The 26,540-nt window shown below is 37.9% G+C and overlaps 1 protein-coding gene and 1 non-coding gene across 43 annotated transcripts in view; both read right to left on the bottom strand.

Annotated features, from left to right (window-relative positions):
- WNK1 (WNK lysine deficient protein kinase 1) overlaps positions 1 to 26,540 on the bottom strand; it is a 161,835-nt gene that overhangs the window by 114,855 nt on the left and 20,440 nt on the right. The window lies entirely within an intron of this gene.
- On the bottom strand, positions 14,210 to 14,335 carry LOC112436817 (U4atac minor spliceosomal RNA). The gene has a single exon (XR_003025506.1). It is a non-coding gene; the product is annotated as a U4atac minor spliceosomal RNA (small nuclear RNA).

Below are 26,540 nucleotides of genomic sequence, written 5' to 3'. Positions count from 1 at the left end.
AACATGGTGAAACCCTGTCTCTACAAACGCATACAAAAATTAGCTGGGCATGGTGGAGGGCTACTCAAGAGGCTGCGGTGGGAAGGTCACTTGAACCCGGGAGGCAGAGGTTGCAGTCAGCTGAGATTTGCACCAGTGCACTCTGGCCTGGGTGACAGAGTGTGACTCTGTCTCAAAAAGAAGAAGGAGAAAAGAAGATACTTGTTAAGCCAATGGATAAAAAGAGAAATGTTAAATGACCCCCAACGCATAAAAATTTTTTTCTTTAAAGGAACAAAGAGAAAACAGTAAGCAACAGTATCAGTATTATAACGGGCAAACTTCAAGAAACTGTATAGCAAGAGAGTAGATGATCTAGATAAAATGGAAAGAAATTCCTAGAAAGACACGAACTATAGAAACTGTATTAGTCAGTTTTCATGCTGCTGATAAAGACATATCCAAGACTGGGTTTAACTGTACTCACAGTTCTATGTGGCTGGGGAGGCCTCAGAATCGTGGCAGAAGGCAAGGAGGAGCAAGTCATGTCTTACATCAATGGTGGCAGACAGAGAATGAGAACCAACCAAGCAGAACAGTTTCTCCTTATCAAACCATCAGATCTCTGAGACTTATTCACTATCATGAGAACAGTATGGAGGAAACGGCCCCCATGATTCAATTATCTCCAGCTGGCCCCGCCATTGACACATGAAGATTATTACATTTCAAAGTGAGACTTGGGTGGGGGGATACAGAGCCAAACCATATCAGAAACTGACTCAAGAAAAAAAAAAAAAAAAACCAGAAAATCTGAATAGACCTATAACAAGAAAGGAGACTGAATTAGTAATTTAACAAACTTTCCACAATGAAAAGCCCAGGCCCAGATCACTTCACTGATGAGTTCTATAAAACACTTAAATAATTGACATCAATTATTCACAAATTCTTCCAAAAAATATAAGAGGAATTCTATGAGGCCAGTATTAACCTAACACCAATGCCAGATAGAAACATCACAAGGAAACTAAAGGACAGTATCTTGGCCAGGCATGGTAGCTCATGACTGTAATCCTAGCTCTTCAGGAGGCCAAGGCAGGAGGATCACTTGAGGTTAGAACAAGACCAGCTTGGGCAACACAGCAAGACCACATCTCTACACAATTTTTTAAAAAAATTAGCCAGGCACGATGATACGCACCCATAGTCTTAGCTACTTGGGAGACAGAGGTGGGAGAACTGCTTGAGCTCAGGAGTTTGAGGTTACAGTGAGCCATGATTGTGCCTCTGCACTCCAGCCAAGATGACAGAGCAAGACTGTCTCTAATAAATGAACACATAAATATTTTAAAAGAACAATATTCCTTATTAATACAAACACAAAAATCCTCACCAAAATACAAGCAAACCAAATCCAGCAACTAAAAAGGATTATTTCCCATGGCCACATGGGATTTATCCCAGGAATCCAAGGTTTAGCATCCAAAAATTAGTGTAGTACACCCCATAGAGTACAAAGCCCATACGATTATCTCCATAGACACAGAAAAAGCACCGAAGTCCAACACCCTTTCATTTAAAAAAAAAAAAAAAAACATTCAACCAACTAGGAAAAAGGAACATCTTCACTTGGATAAAGGGCATCTAGGAAAACCCCACAGCTAACATTATGCTTAACCTTATTAGCGCAGATGAGGATGTAAAGAAATTGGAACCCTCATTCGCTGCTGGAGAGAATGTAAAATGGTAGTCACCTTGAAAAACAGGTTGGCAGTTCCTTAAAAGGTTCAACAGAATTACCATATAACCCAGCAATTTCACTCTTTAGTATCTGCTCAAGAGAAATTCAAGTATATGTTAATATAAAACCTTATAAATGAACGTTTATAGCAGCATTATTCATAATAACCCAAAACGGGAAACAACACAAATGTCAATCAACTGATGAATAAACACAATGGTATCTCCATACAATCAAATATTAATTACTCAACCATAAAAATGAAGTGCTGATCCATGCTATAACATGGATGAACATTAAAAACATTACACTGAGTGAAAAAAGCCAGTCACAAGAGATCACATATTATATGGTTCCACTTATATAAAATGTCCAGAATAGGCAAATCTAGAGACATAGTAGGTTAGTGGTTATCCACACAACTGGAAGAGTTGAGGGGAAATGGGGTTTTCTTTTTTTTTGGAGGAAGTGATTAAAATGTTCTAAAACTTAGTACTGTGATGGTTGCACAATTCTGAATATACTTTAAAAACCACTGAATTGTATATTTTAACCAAGTGAATTGTATAGTATGTGAATTATCTCAATAAAGCTGTTTATAAAAATGCAAATGGCAAGTTAACAATAAAATAATGCAAACTATCATCATATAGATTTAAGAACTGCCATATTTAGTCAAACCTATAGTGCTTCTAATCCAGTGTTCTGTCTCAGGGCCAGACAAGAATATACATATAGTGAGAAGAAATGGCCCACTTCATTTAGGAAGAATAGGGAAGACAGTTCTAAAACCATACCGTCACCCAATATGAATCTCTATTATCCTGATCCTTTTGAAAACTGTTATCAACCTGTCTTTTCATTTGGAATAATTATTTCCAATGTTTTACTACCAATTGAAAAAAGAAATACTATCATTATTTTTGACCGAAATTTACTATTTAGCTTTTGTGGGCGGTCTCCTTGTTTTAATTTACATTAATTAGGAGAACCAACACGTTTTCTCCTTTTTAACTTTATAGGCTTTTCTAGTCACCCAACTTCAGTAAACTCTACTTTATAAAGTTCTTCCATAAAACAGCTAAGAATTTGGTATCTCAGTGATTCTAAAAGCTATAGAGAAAACGTCTGACTCATTCATTCATCATAAAAAGCCTATTATTTGGTAACAGTCATTTTTACTAGGCCACATGAAGATGTTATTCTCTAAAATTAAATGGCTGGCTGATTGTGCTCTATTGCTATAAGTTTATTTCTTAGGTACAGGAGGATCATATAGAAGTATGTTAGCCTTGTTTATTAATAATAGCAGCTACCGTGACTTAGTTACCAGGCTAAGGTGTCCACATGTAGTCTCATTTAAACCTTGTAATAACACTAAAACATTACCCTCATTTTACACATGAAGAAAACAGAGGCTTAAAGGTATTTATATCCAAGTTGTGTCTCTTGTCCTGAGTTCACTAGACCTGATAAGAACTCTATGAATTAAAGAAAAAAAAGTCATAGAATAATATGTTTACATATTTTTTTTAATGTGAGTACATATTTGTGTAAAAGCATGAAGAATTGGAAATACATACAAATATATGGTTGCCTCTGGGCAAAGGAGTAAAGGAGGTTAGGGTCAAGAAAGAACTTCCAGGTTCTGCTGTAAATTTTTTATATGGCTTTAATCTTAAGCAAAACAATGTAAATGTATTCCTCATTGTAAGCTTTTTCGTTACAAGAATAACAGTATCAGCCGGGCGTGGTGACTCACACCTGTAATCCCAGCACTTTGGGAGGCTGAGGTGGGCGGATCACGAGGTCAGGAGTTCTAGACCAGGCTGGCCAACATGGTGAAACCCCACATCTACTAAAAGTACAAAAAAATTAGCTGGGTGTGGTGGTGGGTGCCTGTAGTCTCAGCTACTCAGGAGGCTGAGGCAGGGAGAATCACTTGAGGCCGGGAAGCGGAGGTTGCAGTGAGCCGAGATTGCGCCACTGCGCTCCAGCCTGGGTGACATAGTGAGACTCCGCCTCAAAAAAAAAAGAAAAAAAAGAATAACAGTATCATAAAAATTGAAACATTTATTAATCAGAACTAATACATATACTACTGTAGTTCTGTGCCAAGCTCTCTCTCACCTTTAGACCTTTGCTCTTCCTAAGCTCACAGTAGACATTATTTCCCTCTCTCATTTCATGTGGCTTCTTCCTTCAAAAAACTTTGCCTTGACAAGCTCTCTCACTTTTGCGGGGCTAGCGTAGGGGAGTAGCAATGTTTAGGTATAACCAAGATAATTAAAAAGTTCCTGTATTTAGGTCTACATGGGGAATAAAGGCAGGAAGGCTGACCAACAGTTTGGTGTACTGGGAAATCCTGCAATTCCCCTCATCTGTTGTGCACCCTCTGATAGGACCTGGGTAGAATAAAGCTGCTATTCCCTATTGGAGTCTGGGAAGTGGAGGCAGTGACATTATGATGTGTTCTAAACCTGGGTTAATACATGACTCTTGGACAACCATATGTATAAAAATAAAAAGGCTAAAAAGAAACATCATCCCCCAATTTAAGATTAGAGATAAAAAAAATTATCAAGAAAGGGCATCATTTATATTAATGTCATATATTTTAAGCACAATGTACTGTGCTAAGTAAGCTGTAAATGACAATTTTATCTGCCCTCTTCAATATCTCTCACAAAGTGAAACCATTAATAAATACCTGATGAACTAAAACGGATTTCCATCTTAGGGTGGCAGGCTAGATATAAAATGTAATAGGAAATGTAGTTTTTTTTTAAAAAAAGAAGCTCTCTCAAAGAACCTCTTGCGTCAAGTATAAGCTGAAACCTAGAAGAGAATGTTATTATAGAAAAGCGAAGATCTACGTTTTAGATAAAGAACCATACTGTACAAAAAATAATTTTCACATACATGATATAATTTATAACAGCACTTTATGATCATTATTTATAACAGCCACTCTGTTATCACTGAAATGTTGTGCATATACATGAAAATTTCCAGATAGGCCTCTCTATTCATGTATTATCTTTTTCTTAGTTATAAGGAAGTCCTTTATTATGTGTTCATAATTTTGTGTATGTGTGTGTATGTGTGTGTGTGTGTGTGTGTGGTGAGAGAAACAGTAAAATTCTGTTACTGACATTTCTAGATTTCTATTCTAAGTATGTTACTTAATTATTATATATTGTGGTACTATGACATCCACAATATTTACTACGATCTGCCAATCCTTAAAAAAAGGTTTTATACCCCCTTTTTCAAATATCAAGCTGTCTTGGGTTTAGAAGATTTTCTATTCTAGAGAACTGTCTCTAGAATCCAAACATAGCACATTTCCCTTATTTTTTCACTACAGCTATAATTCATTTCCATAGAAGACCTGGTTAAACCTAGCTTTTCTAGTCAAATCATCAAGTAAATCCTCTTTGGACTTCTACATCTTCATTTCTAAAATTAAGAGGAAGAGATCAGGCAGAAAGAACCAGAAGATGTACTTAAGTTCCCTTCCAAAAGAAAAGAAAGAAAAGGAAAGGAAGGAAGGAAAAAAGAAAGGCAAGACAGAGTAAACACTAAACAAAATAACAGGCTATAAACTCATAGTAACACTAAGATATGAGACATCAAAAGATTGTCTTTTTAAAACTGTGATTAGCAGTTTCTTGTGAGCCCTTAATCTCACAGAGCACGTTGCATTCAACTGAACTGGTTATTATATGTTCTTTTTCAAAAAGTCCACAATGCAGCTTTTACACTCACATACACAGGTCAAGACAGATTCCTTGGGAAATGTTAAGTATGTTTACTATCCTTAAAAATGAAAACAAGCAACAGTACCCATAGACAACCAAGGGCTCAGAAGGATAAGGAAAAGTCTTTCTCCCTAATAATCTCCATTTGTCCACAAAACTTAGTTTACAGACCACTTTCTCCAGATGCGGCACGGTGACTCATGCCTGTAATCCCACCATTTTGGGAGGCCGAGATGACAGGATGGCTTGAGGCCAGGAGTTTGAGATCAGCTTGGTCAACATAGCAAGACCCCATCCCTAAGTAAAAAACAAAATGTAATAAAAAATAAAAACATGAAAAGATAAAAAGAAATCACTTTCTCCAAAAAGTCATTTCCTTCTAGTCTACTATAGCCCCAACCCTCAAGACTGTGTTAAGTACCTTACTTCCCCATCTCGCAAGAGTGAGTCAAGTAGCAGGCACTGTTGGCAGTCTACTACTGGGTCATTCCCAAACCCCATCCTCCTTGCTAACCATAATCCTTTATTTGGTTTAAGTATCTATCTTGTACTAGAGGAAAAGCAAGCCCCATCTCCTGTCAAGACAGTCATAACTGGCCTAACCCAACCATGGAAGTTCCATTTTCAGTATTTGATCTAGACGAAGCCATGTGACCCACAACTCTGACCAGTAAGATATGAAGCATTGTTAAAGAAATTGCTGCTTCTGCTGCTGAATGCTATCCAGGATGCATGTGATGGCTGAAAATAGGGCCATAAGGGGCATTAGCCTGAAATACATGCTGAGAATGGCAGAGAGACATTTGATGACATAACTGAATCAATCTGACACTGCCTTACCGTCTATGAAATATTATAAAAACATCCTGAAAACTCTATGCTTTCAGAAGTTCTTTAAAAAACTTAGCCTGGCGTTTGGTGGCATACACCTGTAGTCTCAGCTACTCAGTGGGAGGACTGCTTGAGCCCAGGAGTTCAAGGCTGCAGTGAGTATTGAATCACTGCATTCCAGTCTGAGTGACAGAGCGAGACTCTGTCTCAAAAAAAAAAAAAAAAAAAAAAAAAAAAAGAAGTATAACCACACAGTTTCTACTAGGACACTGAACAGAGAACAAAGGACTAATAATACAGGTATACAGGTAGAACTGGGGACAAAATCTAAATTTTATGACTAGCAGTGTGTACCATTTATTAGTATACTACCATACTATGCTAAGTAAAAGTTATTCTTTCATTTTAACAGCAAAGAATTCTGTCTTTTACTTTATTCTTATCTACCTATACATAGTACACTGTTAAGCTTCTCATTGAAGAACTAGAATGGAAAATCATTGGGGTTTTGTACTTCAGACTGTAACTTTTACCAAATTTATGATTCTTTATCATAAATCAGGAGCCCTGTTTGGTGCCATCAACAAACAACTACTTTCTCTCAAAATTATGGGCTAAGAATCTTACCTCTCCACCTCCCAATCTGTATCTGTTCTAGTTTCTACCCTTTCCTCTACTCCTGATTTCACCAACAAAGATGTAATGTAGCCTCAGTATGTCCTTTCATTATTATGCCTTAATTGAAGGAAGCATGTGGCCTTCACATTTGAGAACCAACTAATAAACCTTCCCACAAAAACTGTTATAAGCAAAGGTTAAAGTCTAAACTATTAATATTACTGGCACCAAACAGATGTTTGCTCACTTTCCTTTTTTTTTTTTCCCCCGAGACAGAGTCTTGCTCTGTCACCCAGACTGGAGTGTAGTGGCACGATCTCGGCTCACTGCAACCTCCGCCTCCTGGGTTCAAGCAATTCTCCTCCCTCAGCCTCCTGGGTAGCTGGGATTACAGGCACCTGCCACCACGCCCGGCTAATTTTTATATTCTTAGTAGAGACGGGGTTTCACCATTTTGGCCAGGCTTGTCTCAAACACCTGACTTTGTGATCCACTTGCCTCGGCCTCCCAAAGTGCTAGGATTACAGGCGTGAGCCACCTCACCCGGTCCTCTCACTTTGATTTTTAAATATATTTTTCATATGTAACATATTTCAGATATACTGTCTGGGTATCAGCTTTTGCTGGTTATTCTGGGAACAATCATTTCCGGTACTGGCATTATAGGCCTTTCTCACTTAAGTCAACAAACAACTCACAAACTTTTAGAAATATGGTCCATTAGTAAGTTGATCTCATGTTAGCAGAGTATAACTATGAATTATTATTTTACTAAAAATATGGACGTTTAATTTCCATATAGTATTACACACAGTAGCTTTTTTTTTAATTTCAAGAAGCTGATATGAAGGACAATCTATTGTGAAATAATATACTCATCTGTGATGGTTAGTTTTATGTTACAATTTTGCTACAGTATTCAATTATTCTATCAAATACTAACTAGGTGTTGCTACAAAGGTATTTTTGTAGATATGGTTAAACCTACAATCAGCTGACTTTATGTAAAGGAGACTACCCTCAATTATGTGGTTGGGTCTCATCTAATCACTTACAAGGCAGTAAACTGGGATTTCCTGAGAAATCCTGGCTAAAGATTGCAGCATCAGCTCCTGTGCTAGAGTTCCCAACCCAATGGCCAGCTCAACCAGAAGACAGATTTCAGACTTGCCAGTCCCAACAACCAAGTAAACTAATTCCTTGAAATTACATATAATATCTATCTGTTATATACAAAATCTCCTAATGGTTTTGTTGCCTTGGAGAAACCTGATACCATTTTTCACACTAAAATTACACACACACACACAATGTAAAGCATCCACATATCCATGACAACATCCAAGTTTTTAACATTTTTTTGTTGTGCCTGTCCTGAGATGGTCAAAGAGTGGAAATGCACAGAGGTCCTCAGCCCAGCAGAAGACAGATGGTCTTTACAATAGAGCAGCCTACATACATTAAAGTGTGTAAGAATAAGGAAAACCGACTTACACAAAAGATAAAGATTTTTTTTAAACACACAGAAAGCTAATATAGGTTAAGAACCAGGCAAGCATTAAACACAGGAACCCACAAGAACTACGCTAATAATGTAGTTTCAAGCTTTTGTTAATAACTGACACCTAATAATAGCTAACATTTATTGACTTCCAGACCCTGTTCTGGTGCTTTACATATATTAACATATTTAAACTCAACAACACCTCTGTGAAGTAGGTACCTACGTGGGCTTGGTGGCTCACGCCTGAAATCCTAGCACTTTGGGAGGCTGAGGCAGGAGGATCACTTGAGCCCAGAGTTTCAGATCAGCAACAGTGAGACCCCATCTCTATTTTAACCAAAAAAGAAATGGATGCACAAGAGGATTACAATAAAAAAGTGGCAAAGCCAAGCCAAGGTGTAAACACAAGCTGCCTTGTTCTAGAGTCTGTGCTTTGCCATTCCACAATACCACCTATGAAAGTAGAGAAATAATTTTATTTTTATAAAGTAGATTTATAGTCTAATATGTAGGTGTTTTAAAAATTAACAATGAAAAATACATAATTTCATTTAAGTCACTTAAATAATGAAAATTACATAAAAGATAGACTACTAGGTGTAAAATGCAAAGAAAATAAATCTATCTAAGAAAGGCAAGGCAGAAATAAAACACATAGAAGGCAGGAAGAAGACCAACTCCAAACATACCAATTATTACTATAAATGTACGTTAAAGTTCTCTATTACAAAAAACCTGTGGAACAGGCTTTAAAAAAAAGTCTAGCTAAACACTGTTTATTTATAAGAAACACATCAAAATTAAAATGACATAAAAAAGAAGATAAAGGGCCAGGCACAGTGGCTTACACTGGTAATCCCAGTACTTTGGGAGGCCAAGGTGGGTGGATCACCTGAGGTAAGGAGTTCGACACCAGCCTGACCAACATGATGAAACCCCGTCGCTACTAAAATGCAAAAATTAGCCAGGCCTGGTGGCGGGAGCCTATAATCTCAGTTACTCAGGAGACTGAGGCAGGAGAATCACTTAAACCCATGAGGCAGAAGTTGCAGTGAGCCAAGATTGTGCCACTGCACTCCAGCCTGGGCAACAAGAGTGAAATTCTGTCTCAAAAAAAAAGGGGGGGGAAGATAGAGGAACAAGTAAAACAAATGTGAAAAAAGAATGACAATATAAAAAGGGAATGTGTTAAGCAAAGAGAATTATTTGAGAAAATGCTGCATATTTTATATTGATAAAAAGTACAATTATTTACGTATATAACATTCATGCTTAACCCAGCCTAAATATAAAGCTATGAATATATAACATAAAAACTGTTAGAAATACAAACGGAAATTGACAAATCCACAATTATTTTGTAGGGCTGACATGTTTATCAAATATCAGCTAATCAAGTAGTCTAAGGCAACAAAAATACATGGAATTTAAGCAATACAATTAACAAATACAGATTTTTTCCCTTAATAAATACTATTTTCAAATAAACATAGAACTTCAATTTTTACAACAGCATACATTAGACTATAAATAAAAAGTTTTAATAAAATCTCTAAAGTGGAAATCACATAAAGCATAAGTTATACTTTGGCATATAAAACTAGGGATCTGAGTAGCATAAATGAACAGCTCTGAAGATCCCAACATCTGCATTTCATAAGATGCCAGAACAGTACAGTCAGATTATACTGGGGCCCACAATCAGCAAACCGCATTTATTTATCAGTTTTCAGTGCCCAACTCAAATGCGACAACCAAGGCTCATGGGATTACTTGAAAAAAGTCTTTAAAGAGCATCCAATCTACACGGGAAGCAAAAAAATAAATAAATAAAATTAAAGAGCAACTAAAATCAGTAACAAATAACAACAACCGAAAAAAGGAACCTGGAAAAGGCAGGGTCATGTGGTGGCTCACGCCTGTAATCCCAGCACTTTGGGAGGCTGAGGCGGGTGGATCACGAGGTCAGGAGATCCAGATCACCCTGGCGAACACGGTGAAACCCCGTCTCTACTAAAAATACAAAAAATTAGCTGGGCGTGGTGGCGGGTGCCTGTAATCCCAGCTACTCGGGAGGCTGAGGCAGAACTGCTTGAACCTGGGAGATGGAGGTTGCAGTGAGCCAAGATCACACCATTGCACTCCAGCTCTGGGTGACAGAGCAAGACTCCATTTCGAGGGGGTGGGGTGGGGGGGAGAAAATGATATGGACATTAGGCCATTGGTCTAGGAGAACCAACATATATGTAACAGGAGTTCTGGAAGGGGCAACATAAAAAACAGAGGGCAAGAAATGAAATGAGTAGAAGGTAAATTTTCAGAATTGATGGCCAGTGAGTTTCCAGACAAAAAGCCACAATGGAAAAAAGAGACCCATACCAAGGCACATTGCTGAAATTTCAAAACGCTGAGGACAAGACAAAAAACCTGAAAACTTCCAGAGGAAAAAAACAATAGGTTACAGGGAACAGAGAATCCTACTAGCCTCAGACTTTAACAGCAATACTGGAAGCTAGAAGAAAATAGAATAAATGTCTTTAAAATTCTGAAATAAATTATTTCCAATCTAGAATTTGTTATCCGAACTACCTATTAAAGAGGGAAGGGAAAGGAAGATGAAGGAAAATATTTTCAGACATGTAAGTTCTCAAAAATACATTTATCTCCCAAATGACCTTTCTCAAAGAGTTATGAAGTTATTCTTTCACAAATGAGGAGACCAAGAAAGAGAAAGAAATGGGATTCTGGAAGCAGGATCAAAAACCAGCTAGATATAAGAAGAATCTCCAAAATGAGAATGAATGAAGATCCCCAACCTAAGCATCAACCTAGAATGCAACCAGTACAAATGGTGAAGTTTAGAAGTTTAAGAGAGGTTATCTCCAAAAAAGAAGAATATCTAAAAGTTTTAATGTAGTGACAGGAGATTTGCACAACTAGGAGGGAAGACTTCAGGAAAATAGTAATAAATATCTTGACTGTGGTGATGGTTTCATGGATGTGGACAACTTATTAAATTTGTACCTTTTAAATATGTACATTTTATTATGTCAACTATACTTCAATAATGCTATTTTTAAAAATAAAAAATAAATGTCAACAAAAATATTCATATTAAATGCTAACATATTATAAAATAAGACAATCACATCAAAGGCAAAAATTAAAAAACTGTAATTCATTATTGATAATTTTTATCACCAACTTCTTGAGATGGTAGGGAAAGGCTGTTGAACAGTTTAACAAGAGGTACTTGGCATTCAGAAATTGAGCTGTCCAGTAATAGTAGCCATTAGCCAATTTAAAAAAAAATTCCTTCAAGATTCACACATCTGGGCTGTAAAAATAAAATAAATAAAATACAATTTCTTCAGAGATGGGAGTCTTGCTCTGATACCCAGGTTGGAGCACAGGGGCACAATCATGGCTCACTGTGGTCTCAAACTCCTTGGCTCAAGCAATCCTCCCATCTCAGCCTCCCAAGTAGCTGGGACTACAGGCACATGCCACTGTGCCTGGATTTTTTTTTTTTTTTTTGGTGGAGACAGCATCTTGGTTTGTTGCCTAGCCTGGTCTCCAACTCCTGGGCTCAAGCAATCCTCCCACCTCAGCCTCCCAAAGTGCTGGGATTCAGGCATGTATGTGTCACCACGCCCAGCCCCAAGTATGGTTATTGAGTACTTCACTGAAATGTTGCTGGTGTGAACCGAGATATGTTAAGTGTAAAACACACAGCAGATTTTGAAGATGTAATAGAAAAGAATATATACTATCTTTATAATTTTTATACTGATTATATGCTGAAAGATATTTAGGCCAGGATGGTGGCTCACGCTTATAATCTCAGCACTTTGGGAGGCTGAGGCAGGAGGATCACTTGAGGCCAGGAGTTCGAGACCAGTGTGGGTAACATAGTGAGACCCACCCTACCCCCGTCTCTACAAAAAAATTTAAACATTAGCAGGGTGTGGTGGCACGTGCTTGTAGTCCCAGCTACTTGGAAAGCTAAGGCCGGAGGATCGCTTAAGCCCAGGAGTTCGAAGCTGCAGTGAGCCATAATCGTGCACCACTCACTGCACTCCAGCCTGGGTGACAGGGCAAGACCCTGTCTCAGAAAAAAAAAAAGAAACTATGTTTGGATATATATTGGGTTATATGAAACATATTCATGAAATTAATTCCACCTGGTTTTTTTTAAATGTGGCTACTAGAAAATTTAAACTAGGTTGGGCGCGGTGGCTCATGTCTGTAATCCCAGCACTTTGGGAGGCTGAGGCAGGTGGATCACTTCAGGTCAGGAGTTCGAGATCAGCCTGGCCAACATGGTAAAACCCCGTCTCTATAAAAATATAAAAATTAGCTGGGCGTGGTGGTGCATGCCTGTAATCCTAGCTGCTCGGAAGGCCAAGGCAGGAGAATCGCTTAAACCTGGGAGGTGGAGGTTGCAGTGAGCCGACATCGCTCACTACAATTTTATTTCTATCACTTTCTCCTTGGATTTCAATTAGATTTCAAAATTCCCATTAATTCATAGACTTAGGAACCGTAGAGTAATATATCCAATGTTATTCAACTAAGCCTTCTAAGATTAGATCTCTGATTTTGGAAACATTATTCTATCAAATTGTTCCCTTGGTTTTCTCATCTATAAAATAGGACTGACAACATACTATGTAGTTACTGAGAGAACTAAATAAGATGTACTACAGGACAGCTTAGTGGCACTGTTAGGGACTTGCTAGATCAGTCACCCAGCAATGTAACTACTTCTATACTATTTCCTCTCAAAATGCAACATTCACATTCAGGCCTAATAAAATGATAATTAGGTCATAAACTTTCAGGGTCGCTTCAGACCAAAAATCTCAGAAGTTACTTTCCAAAGTCAGTCGATGACAATGATTTAAAATTATATGAAACTTCAAACTCAAATGTTAGTCTACCACAGTGTTTGTTACTTGTTACTTAAAATAATCCAGCCAAGTATACAAAATTGTCATTTTCAGATGAAGAAAAAGCCTTAGAAGTTAAGTGAGGAGGATATCCAGATTCACACAAATATTAATATTGCCAGAAAACTTCATTTTAATCATTGGATTTAAAAAATAAGCCACAAATCCCATAAGAACTCAACCACTGGGAGGGGGAACAAAGAAATCTGACAGAACTAGAGAAGACTGGGAATTTTAATTTAAGTTCTCAAAAAAAAAGGTTATCTCAATCGTTAGAACACAAAGTATAAACCCCATTTATTTAAAATAAGAGCATATTTATACTTTAAAATTAAATCTGTAGTCTCCACAAAATATCTTTCAAAAACTCAAATCCAAAAAGGTTCTGAAGATTTTTAGTGCCATTGGTTTGTGTTATAGCTAATGCCAGTATTGTGCCTATTAATAAGAGACCAAATAAAAAGCAAAAATAAAACAGATCATTTAATTATAATTTAATTTATCTAATGAAGACCAGCAATTATAAAACTTCACACACACCTAACTTCAGTTGTTATACAAAATCATAATCATTTGTACCTTTCTAAGAAGAAACACTGTGTTCAGAGCTTATGTTATGATTAATGAACAGTGACAGCAGCTAAAATTCATATAGCCACTATATTTTCATTTTGTGGCAAATAGCTATCAACAACTTACTGTATGATTTAATTAAGTGGTTAAAAGGATCTAGCTTCAAGTTTATGCTCTAAGTAAAATGTTTTTCAAAGATGCGCAGTAAACAGTATTTTCCCCCTGTGGAAAAGCAGTTTTTCATTCTTCCAAAAATTGTACCAAGGTAACGCAAAGCTCTAGATGATGCAGGCATGTTATGTAGGCGTTAGCAGTACTGCCCTCACTATGTGCTCATTGGACAGTAGTGCAACCCCAAGAAAAAGATGGTTAGCAGTTTTTGTTGTTGTTGTTGTTGTTAATGAAATAAAACAAAAAACAGCTCATTGCTAGTAAGGAAACTATTTTGTGAAACTTTCTTCTTTTTATGTGTGCATATACTAAGTCACAATGTAAATGTATTTCTTAGAATGAGTCTCAGAAAGGTTTGATAGCCACTGCAAAGTAGTCTGTCTATAGCAAACTACTATACATTCAATAACTAGAGAGGTGTTGCAGGAATCAGACTGTACCAAGGTAAAAATCCTTTTTGACTGTGAGAGGATAAGAAGCATATTTAAGGCATGGGCCTAAAGCTGACAGGATTATCCAACTCTACCACTCAGTTTACTAATTAGACAACAAACTTACCCAAGGTCATTCTTCTATAGTTTGCATTAGAACTAAGTCTCCCACTCTAATGCTCAAAATAAGCTCCACAAAGATACTTCAGCATGTAAGTATTAATTCAGAATTTCCTATTTGGTTTTCAATAACCAAAAGAAACTGCAGCTTAACACATGAAACTGTTTCCTCAAATACTATTCTACCAGATTAATGACCATGCCAGCTCTCCCATTAAAAGCTTTTTCTAGCTAGTTACTTGGTACTTAGGTTTTTATAGCACTTTTCTTTTCCCATTATGCTCAGTAGTGCATGCAACACACTACACTTAGGAATGCAATACACTTCCTTTGGGAATGCCTAACTGTGGCCATAACTATGACTGAAATTTTTGTGAATTTCTATCATCTGTCTAAACTTAGAAGAAAAGTACCACAAAATCAAGTTAAATCAGACCATATTTTTGTGATCAGTGTATCTCACTATTAAAACACTGTATGTATTTTAACGGTTATCATTCAAAACTTGAAGTATATCCAAAATACTCCATTCCCATCTCCTGATAAATAAATCTTCACTGACAACTGATTAAGAAGAGAAACATGTTAAGGACAGAAGTTAAAACGGAATTAGACAAAGATGGGGCAGATTATCACAGCTTCATACTACAAACAAAGGTTTATTTCTACATCCTCTTTCCTAAATATCCATAATAAACTCATATTTCTTGCCAAGAACCCCAGAAAAGGTGCCTCAAATTATTTCCATAAAGAAAACAACATTACCCATTAAGCAACCCTGTTAATGATTATCCACAAAATTCCAAATTTTAAAAAACTGCTTAACATTGGGAATGGCAGAGGTACTGAGCCTTATTATGACTAATCAAGCCAGTGAAGTAAACAAAAAATGCAGGCAAGAGAAAAAGGAAGCTGAGTCAAGTACAGAGTTCTTCGCATCCACAGAGAAAATGCTTTGTTCTTTATTTCTCAAACTTGCAGTATAAAGACCTAAAAAATCCACTATTTTAATTTCACAGTCCAGTCAATTCACACGGCTGTATGTGAATTTTTCTTTCAGAAAATTAAGGGAAAGGAGCCAGGCGCGGTGGCTCATGCCTGTAATCCCAGCACTTTGGGAGGGTGAGGCAGGTGGATCACTTGAGGTCAAGAATTCAAGACCAGCCTGGCCAACATGGCGAAACCCTGTCTCTACTAAAGATACAAAGATTAGCCAGGTGCGGCGCGCACCTGTAATTCCAGCTACTCAGGAGGCTGAGACAGGAGAATCACTTGAACTCAGGAGGCGGAGGTTGCAGTGAGCCCAGATCGTGCCACTGCACTCCAGCCCAGGCTACAAAGTGAAACTATGTCTCAAAAAAAAAAAAAAGAAAAGAAAAGAAAGGCAAAGAAAATTAAGGGAAAGGGAATTTATAGTGTGTCTGTGCATTTTAATATTATAGTCACAGCAACATAACCTAAATTACTTTCCCAACAGGGAATTTCGAAATCTGAAAGCAAATACCACTCACATGTCAAATAAAATAACTGCCAAAAATTTACTCACTAATTTTTCTAAAATTTTATGAAAATGAGTACATTATTCAACTGTTTTGGAGAAAAGTAGACAATATGATTTAGAAAAAACACATAATTAGTGGCAATTTTAACAGAAGAGAATGCTCTCCCACTGAACTTCATAAAAACAAAAGAAAATCCAGACTTCACCTGTTTTACTTTTATATTTTAGAGCAGTAAAATTCTTAATTTCTTATTTCTCAAACAATACTCCCCATTATTGTTTGCTCCCCCTGTAATGTTTATTCCTCCCTGAGTTCTGAGATTCCCAGGTATGGAATTTGAATTTCCTGGTAGTACCAGCTTTTGCTCATATTTTTAGAACCTTACTGTGACCCTGTGGTGGTGTTCACCAGAAAGAGCATGAGAGAGAAGTCATACCTGTATTAATAACTATTACCAGTATTACTAAGAATTTAAAATTTGTTCTAGAGTTTACATGTACTGTCCTTATCATTTTATATTTTAATAAGTCATTCATAATCTTAAACTCTAATGAATGTTAGCATGATAGGTATTTCCTTCCAATTTCTACGAATGACTTTAAAAAAAAAAAAAAAGATCATTGGCCGGGCACGGTGGCTCACACCTGTAATCCCAGCACTTTGGCAGGCTGAGGCAGGTGGATCAGTTGAGGTCAGGAGTTTGAGGCCAGCCTGGCCAACATGGTGAAAGCCTGTCTCTACTGAAAATATAAAAATTAGCCAGGCGTGATGGCATGCCTGTAATCCCAGCTACCCGGAAGGCTGAGGCAGGAGAACTGCTTGAACCCGGGAGGTGGAGGTTGCAGTGAGCCAAGATGGCGCCACTGCACTCTAGCCTGGGTGACAGGGTGAGACTCCGTCTCAGAAAAAAAGAAAGAAAAAGGAAAAGACGAAAAAAAAATTAATAATAAAAAATTTAAAAAGAGAATTTTACATAAATTTCAAGATTTTCAATGCCTTTTAAAACTAAAACATCAAACCACAATCACAGGTATTAAAATTCTAAACATTCAGTAGTATAAAGGAGTAGCCTTCTGGTTTCCCACAGGTCAAGTAAACAGTTTAAGCACAATTTAACCCTAATTATAAGCAAAGAGGCGAAATTGCTTAGGTTGGTAAATGAGTCCTTTTAGGTGAGAATATCATCATTTAAATCATTTAAGTAACCAGGACTCAGCTACTACTTATAGATTTGATAGCTAGAGCACTAAATACAAAGTGAGGTTTAAAGTCTTTCTAAAGTAACAAGGCATCCACTGCCAAAGTTTTGGATTATGTTTTAGAGTCACATTTACCGCATGAAGCTTGTGTTTAATATGACGAATCTACCATATCTGGCATCCACTGCCAAAGTTTTGGATTATGTTTTAGAGTCACATTTACCGCATGAAGCTTGTGTTTAATATGATGAATCTACCATATCTGAACAGCAAACAAAGACAGATGATAAATACTGTAAACTGTTGGAAGTCAAACACTGTAAAGTTTCCTGAGTCTGTGGTAAGTTATTTTTCTTAAACAGCTACCATGTAGCTATTGATGTGTTTCACTGAGCAACTACAGTGAATTTTAATAGATACTATTTACCACTTGTCATTTCATGAAAAATACCAGGAGCTTTGCTTTCACTGTTTCTCTTCAAATGCTTCCCAGTTCATAATATACTAATACTTGAGAAATTACATAGCTGAATTATGTTCCATGGTAGATCATATCTAGCTCTATCTCAAAATTGTAGCAGACTACGTTTGGTCCAAAGTAACACAAGTGCCTAACTCTATGACAAAATCATATCTTTCACATAAAAACAAATCTAATTCTTTAGCTACTTAAAAATTCCAGGTTGGGCGCGGTGGCTCACGCCTGTAATCCCAGAACTTTGGGAGGCCGAGGCAGGCAGATCACGACCTCAGGAGAACGAGACCATCCTGGCCAACATGGTGAAACCCCGTCTCTACTAAAAACACAAAAATTAGCTGGGCGTGGTGGCGTGCACCTGTAGTCCCAGCTACTGAGGAGGCTGAGGCAGAATTCCTTGAACCCAGGAGGCGGAGGCTGCAGTGAGCCAAGATCGCACCACTGCACTCCAGCCTGGTGACAGAGCGAGACCCCGTCTCAAAAAAAAAACAAAAAACAACAAAAAAAAATCCCTCCAAATGAAAAAAAGCACAGATGCTGACTAATTTTATCCAATAAGAAAAGTAACTAAAAAGTTAACACTGCACATCATGGAATGAGTTTAAATATACACATAATTCTCAATAAATCACAGAATAGTAACAATAAAGGGACCAAGAGGTCATTTAGTACAGTCTTTTTATCTTCAACACTTCTGAATGAATAGCTACTCTGCGTGAATAAGTCTTTGTAAACACTAGTCAGTTATTATGACTCAAACATAGCACTATGGGTCAATTCTCTATAGTTCACATTCTAATTTATAATAAATCTTAATTTTCTTTTACTGTCTCTTGGAAGTCCTTGGACAACCATACAATGCAACTTCTCTCCCAAAGCACCAGCCCAGGTACAAACACCATGCAGAGCAAGAACACATTAAGATCTGGGCCAGGCGCGGTAGCTCACACCTGTAATCCCAGCGCTTTGGGAGGCCGAGGCGGGCAGATCACGAGGTCAAGAGAGCAAGACCATCCTGGCCAACATGGTGAAACCCTGTCTCTCCTAAAAATACAAAAAATTAGCCGGGCACGGTGGCACGCACCTGTAGTCTCAGCTACTCGGGAGGCTGAAGCAGAAGAATCGCTTGAACCTGGGAGGTGGAGGTTGCAGTGAGCCAAGATTGCGCCACTGCACTCAGCCTGGGGATAAAGCGAGACTCCATCTCAAGAAACACACACACACACACACACACACACAAACACACACACACACACAGAGATCTGACTTTAACTTCACATTTTTAAAATGTAACAACAAACAGCAGCTTGAAAACTGAAAAAGGCCACAGTGTCTCACACCTGTAATCCCAGCACGTTGGGAGGCTGAGGCAAAGGATCACTTGTGGCCAAGAGTTCGAGACCAGCCTGAGCAACACAGCTTGACCCCATCTCTACAAAAACTTTTAAAAATTAGCCAGGCATGGTGGTACATGCCTGTAGTCCCAGCTACTCGGGAGGCTAAAGGGGAAGGACTGCTTGAGCCCAGGAGTTCAAAGCTGCAGTAAGCCATGATCCTGCCACTTCACTCCAGTCTGGGCCACAGAATGAGATCCTGTCTTTATTGTCTTTGGAGTCACAGACAACCTGAGCTATTAGTTTTAACGTGCACTACAAGGTAATCATAAAGTTTGAAGAGAAGCATGCTCGGCTTTTAAAACAAAAATGAAAAACAAACAAACAAGAATGATCTAGGCTCCACTGCCACTTCTACGTTTGTTGAACACAAGCTTGGCAAATTACTTCATTTCAGTCTCTTCACCCTGTAAAATGGGACTGATACCTCATTCAGGTGACATAAGAATATATGACACAAGAATAAAAAAGAATATATATAAAACACAGTGTCTGGTTCATAAATAGTATCAAATCGCCACCCTTTTCTCACCATTTTGAGAACACAAGCCCTTCAAACATAACATAGTTCAAACTTTTTTTTGAGACAAGGTGTTGCTCTATTGCCCAGGCTAGAGTAGAGTGGCACGACCATAGCTCACTGCAGCCTTGAACTATAGCTAGGACTCCAGGCATGTACCACCTCACTCAGCTAATATGTTAATTTTTTTTGCAGAGATGAGGTCTTGCTATGTTGCTCAGGCTGGTCTCAAATTTTTGGCCTTAAGTGATCCTCTGGCTTTGGCCTCCCAAAGTGCTGGGATTACACGTCAAACTTCTGATCAAACTTTACGTTAGGCCCTAAAAAAAGTTGCCACTGAAAACACAACTTGCCATAACAAGACAAATTTAAAGACAACTGATCTAAGAACTCATTTGTGTTACAAGAAAGACTGTTACTTGATAAGCCATTTATCTCATTGTATTCAGTAATGTCTTAATTTACTCTCTACTAGTAAATACAGAATAAGGGAATAACCATTATTGTAACTGCAAAAGCAAAATTTTAAACATTGATAAGGAGCTAGTATAAACATTTTAAAAATCTATTTTTTGTATACTAAGTTCAATTTCAGATTTTAATACTATAACATAAATATATCCATGAAGATAAATCCATTTTAAACACCAATATCAAGAAGATAAAAAACCAGAAATTCACCTATCAAGTTCAAAGATTCACTATACTTAAATGAAAAAAAGAAAAACAGAATTAAGATGACTAACCAATTTGATGGTATAAACAGTGATATACTATTGACATTAAATTCTCGGCATTGAAAAATATTTGCAGAAAATATAAAAGGATTCATTCTGATATAAGGAACTTATGAAAACTGGTTAGGGGAGAAAAGCACCTGAAGGCAAAAATACAACAAAAGACAAAAGAGGAAATACAATTAGTTATTATTATCAAAGCATATGGGGGAAGTTCTGCAGACATAAACTATAGTTTATGAAATATTTAACAGTATTGATAAATGGGGTTAATAAAATAAGAACTCTCACTTGGGACACTGAAAATCTATATAACTCTTCTGGAAAACAATCTTACAATGAATAGAAAGTATTTAAATGTTCATGCCCTTATCATGCCCTTAGAACCAGTAATTCCATTTCTGAAATTTAATCCTAAGAAAATAGTTCTAAACAGTGAAATCTGAGGTATTGATCAGTGTTTTGTTCACAAGGCTAAGTAGGCAAATTCCCTTCTCCTATTCCAAGCCCTTGTGGGCCTCTAGCCTCAAGACTGTTATTTTAGAACCAGCAATTAGAAGACAGTCTCCTCAGCTGGCTTCTGTCTGAGAAAGTCCAGGCCCAAAGGAAGGAGTTTGGTTGGATTATACTCAAGAGGGAGGGGATGAGAATGGAGTTTGAGAGGTAGATGCTGGAGGAAAGGAAGGGATTAGAGGATTCATCCAGAAAAGATCAATACACTCACCCTCCTTGGGAGCTGCAGGGAGAAGGGAGAGACAATAATGGTAAAAACTTTCCTTCGGAAAATTATGCAAAGATCCTATTACCCAATATTCTCTGTAACGAGGCCTTAAAGAAACCTTCCAGACTTACATAAATGGGCATGTCAATGACAAGCGGTGTAGGTGAAAGACTGGAGGAAAGCCCTTTCCTGATAAAGTTCTGGAATGTACGAAGCTCACCAAGGATTAGAGGGAGGGGGATTTGTGCAGGGAAATAATGGCCAACTCAATTAGGTAAGGATACAACACAGATTAAATTTGGTTTTCATAAAACAGAAATATTATTTCATGGTTACAACCTTGTGGAGTAAGACCCTCGTCCACTATATTTACAATAGCAAAAATAACATACTTAACACTGCGGGGAAATGAAGGAAATTATGGCATATGCACATAAGGAACTGTCAAGCAGCTATTAAAAATATTTATACTAATTCTTATGTTATACTGAATTATAAAATGTTCAGGATATAAAATTGCAAACATACACCTATGATCCCGCTGAAACATAAGTTTCACAAGGGCAGAATTTTTTTCTCTATTTGCTACCTGAGACAGCCTCAAGCACATAGGAGTACAATAAACATTTGGTGAATAAATATTAAAATCCATCATGAGAGGGAGGAACAGGCAAACATTCTAAATGCTATATCGACATTGTCTTTTAGTGATGAAACTTCAGTGGGGTTATTTTCGTTTTTATTTTTCCTTGTTTTTTAAGATATCGCTGAGTATACATTACTTCTATGATGGGAAAAAAACTGGGAAGTAGTTCCTTTTAAATGCATTAAGAATTTCCTATATTTTCAAAATATCTTTGGTATGCTCTAGAGTAGATTTAACACTTTAAATAAAGGAAGCCAACTTAGGTTAGATTGAGTGGGTAGGAAGTGGAAAAGGCACAGTAAGGCTTTTCCCCCTATAGCTTAGTCAATATATGAAACTAAACTTCTTTAAAGAACTTTTTTGTTTTTGAGATGGAGTTTTGCTCTTATTGCCCAGGCTGGAATGCAATGGCGCAATCTCAGCTCACCGCAACCTCCGCCTCCCGGGTTCAAGCGATTCTCCTGCCTCAGCCTCCCAAGTAGCTGGGATAACAGGCATGCGTCACCACACCCGGCTAATTTTGTATTTTTAGTAGAGATGGGGTTTCTCCACGTTGGTCAGGCTGGTCTCGAACTCCTGACCTCAGCTGATCTGCCCGCCTTGGCCTCCCAAAGTGCTGGATTACAGGTGTTAGCCACCATGCCCAGCTCCTCAAAGAACTTACAATGTACTGTTATTAAACCCCCTAACACTTGGCTTTTACAAATTTCTGAACCACACAGTACCACTGTTCTAAAAACAAACTACTGATAATACCCCAAATTATATGCGAAGCAGTGAATGGACTTTCTTGCAAATCTCTGAACAAAGACTGGAAGTGAAAAAAATAATTTAGCTTTGTAATATATCAACCATGACTTCTAAACTTCTGTTCAGAGCCATCAAATGTATCAATGATCAATTTACTAGATTTAATTCTAACTAAATGTTTGCATCTGTGGAACAAACATTCTAATTTTCTCTTACTGAGAATTAAAAAAAATATATACTCAAGAATTCAAGTGTTTTTTATATATAACTTCAAAATTTTAATGTGGGAAATGGTTTTTCTATAAGGTAAATCAGGCAAATGATGCCACCATACAGCAACATAACCGTGTGTGCATACGTATGTATACACATAATTACGCAGCTGTATGGTGGCATACATACATACATACACATACACACACCCCTATACATACACACACCCCTATACATACACACACACATACATACATACACACACACACACACCCCAATTATGATTACTGTGTACAAATATTTTGCTGCTTTTTAATCTAAAAACCTCAAGTTCTTAAATGGGAAAATGCTTTTGCTATGTGGTAAAACAGGCAAACTGTACAACCATACAATATAACGATAACTATAAAAACAGAGTTCAAACACACAGAAACCAGTGTGTCACACACAGTAACAATGCTTATCTCTGGATAAAGATACTGACTGCAGGTGATTTTTTATTTCCTTTTTCCTCCTCTGATTTCCTAATTTTTATAACGAGAGTGTTTTACTAATTTTTTAAAGCATCTTTTTTGTGTATGATTTAAGGATGGTTACAATAACTAAGGTGGAAATAAATGAAGTTTATAACTCAGATAATTTAGTCAAAATCAAATTAGTTTGTAGCCATAAACAATGACTATCAAAGGCCCTTATGCAAAAAAAAAAAGTAAGCTTCTGCAGTCATTAAATTAAGAGGGTTTCTCAAGCCTGTAATCCCAATACTTTGGGAGGCTGAAACAGGAGGATTGCTTGAAGCTAGAAGTTCAAGACCAGCCTAGGTGACAGTGTGCAACCCAGTCTAAAAATAAAAAATAATTTTAAAAAATTACCATTAACAGTCTGAAGAGAATGGTCTTGCCATCTCAAATATATTACAACTTTATTAAAATAAAGCAGTTAAGGCTGGGTGCAGAGGCTCATGCCTGTAATCCCAACACTTTGGGAGGCCGAGGCGGGCAGATCACCTGAGGTCAGGAGTTCCAGATCAACCGGGCCAATATGGTGAAACCGTGTCTCTACTAAAAATACAAAAATTAGCTGGACGTGGTGGCATACCCCTGTAATTCCAGCTACTCAGGAGGCTGGGTCAGGAGAATCGCTTGAACCCAGGGGGCGGAATAAGACCCTGTCTCAAAAACAAACAAAAAAATTTAACTGTTCTAGAAAAACTCAATGCTAATGAATAGCTGAACTACAGTTTATCTTTCATAAGCAAGAGACAGACACCAAAAACCAATTTAACCAATTTCTCAGTATCATTAAGATATGAATATGGACACTAAATTAATTAACAAGCTTAAGGAGCCACAATGGCCAGAAATTACTAAAGAATATAAAGCGCCGGGCATAGTGGCTCACACCTGTTATCCCAGCACTTTGGGAGGCAGAGGTGGGCGGATCACGAGGTCAGGAGATGGAGACCATCCTGGCTAACACGGTGAAACCCCATCTCTACTAAAAATACAAAAAATTAGCCGGGCGTGGTGGCATGCGCCTGTAGTCCCAGCTAATCAGGAGGCAGAGGCAGGAGAGTCGCTTGAACCCAGGAGGCAGAGGTTGCAGTGAGCTGAGATCACACCACTGCACTCCAGCCTGGGCGAGAGAGAGCGAGACTCCGTCTCCAAAAAAAAAGAAAATATAAAGCAGTAAGTTTATGCATTTAACGTATTCCAAACATACACTAGCAGTTTATCTGAAATAAACCAAAATATTTCCCAAATATTTCAAGATATTTATAGTAAACACTTCTAATATTCTCTTAACAACAATTAAAGTTCTCAAAGAACAAAGCCATAAAGAAATGCCATTTCTGATTACTGGACATGCTGGCAAATAACAAAAGATAATATTTTAAAGAATGAGGATTCCAATTTTCTTAACAATCTGGTATGAAAAGCATCACAAACCACTAAGAGTTTAAAACCCCAAATTTCTGTGTTCAGCAACAGCAAAGAATTATGGCCTGTAGAGGATGCTAATGCAAGAAACCACAAAAAGGAAGGTATTAAGATATTTTTTAAAAGGAAGTAGTAAATATGCTGTAGCATCAACTTTCACAGCATTTTAATAGAATAGTCTAAATTAGCGATGGTCAACAGAAACATAATGTGAGCTAAATGAAATTTAATTTTCTAGTAGTCACATTAAAAATGTAAAAAGAAACAGATTAATATATTTAACAAATATATCTAAACATCATCATTTCAATATGTAATCCAATTTTTTGAAAACAAATGCTTTTCTTTTTTGTACTAAATTTTCAAAATCCAAAACACACATGCTTACTTATAAATATTTCCTAACTGCTATGGTCTAAATGCTTCCTCCCCACCAAATTCATGTATCAGAAACTTAATTGCTGGCCGGGCGCAGTGGCTCATGCCTATAATCCCAGCACTTTGGGAGGCCGAGGCAGGTGGATCACCTGAGGTCAGGAGTTTGAGACCAGCCTGACCAACATGGAGAAACCATGTCTCTACTAAAAATAAAAAATTAGCCAGATGTGGTGGCGCATGCCTGTAATCCCAGCTACTCAGGGAGGCTGAGGCAGGAGAATCGCTTGAACCTGGGAGGCGGAGGTTGTGGTGGGCTGAGATCACGCCATTGCACTCCAGCCTGGGCAACAAGAGTGAAACTCCGTCTCAAAAAAAAAAAAAAGAAACTTATGCAATGTAACAGTGTTTTGGGAAGTGGGGCTCTGCCTCCATGAATGAATTAATGCAGCTATAAAAAAGGCTTTTGAGAGTGGGTTCACACTCTCTTGCCCTGAGGCCCTCTGCCATGTGAGCACGTGGCAAGAAAGACCTCAACAGATGCCTCTGTCTTGCCTGGACTTCTAGGCCTACAGAACTGCGAGGAAATAAACTTCTGTTCTTTATATATTATGTTATAGTAGCGCAAACGAACTAAGACACTAATTCTTCACCGAAAACAGGCCCAGTAGCCGAGCACACCTGGCACCCAGATTTTTCTGAATACCTTTCTACAACAAAAAGAACCAGGGCTCTAGGAGAAATTGCTGCTGCAGGACTGGGGTGGGGGAATAATAAAATGAACTGAGAACATCTTGTACAGAAAGTAAGGATGTCATAAAAAAATGATAGGGACATGTTAATAACAAGGATGCAGAAGGGGCCAGGCATGGTGGCCCACACCTGTAATCCCAGCACTTCGGGAGGTTGAGACGGGAAGATCACTTGAGGTCAGTCAGGAGTTTGAGACCAGCCTGGCCAACATGGCGAAACCTGTCTCTACTAAAAATACAAAAACTAGCCGGTCGTGGTGGCATGCGCCTGTAATCCCAGCAATTTGGGAGGCTGAGGCATGAGAATCACTTGAACCCAGGAGGCGGAGGTTGCAGTGAGCAGAGATGGTGCCACTGCACTCCAGCCTGGGTAACAGAGTGGGAATCTGTCAAAAAAAAAAGGAAACGGAAGGTAGCTTCTAGCCAAATCTGGGACAACTGTTATGTTTGAAAGTATTTCACAGTAAAGAGTTTTTTGTTTTTTCTTTAAATACTACATCCAGGCTGGGCACAGTGGCTCACGCCTACAATCCCAGCAGTTTGGGAGGCTGAGGCGGGTGGATCATGAGGTCAGGAGTTTGAGACCAGCCTGGCCAACATGGTGAAACCCCATCTCTACTAAAATA

The sequence above is a fragment of the Pan paniscus genome, chromosome 10 (genome assembly GCF_029289425.2).
Source record: "Pan paniscus chromosome 10, NHGRI_mPanPan1-v2.0_pri, whole genome shotgun sequence".
Lineage (NCBI taxonomy): Eukaryota > Metazoa > Chordata > Mammalia > Primates > Hominidae > Pan > Pan paniscus.
The sequence above is the reverse complement of the archived record's forward strand: the minus strand, read 5'-3'. Positions and strand labels throughout refer to the sequence as shown.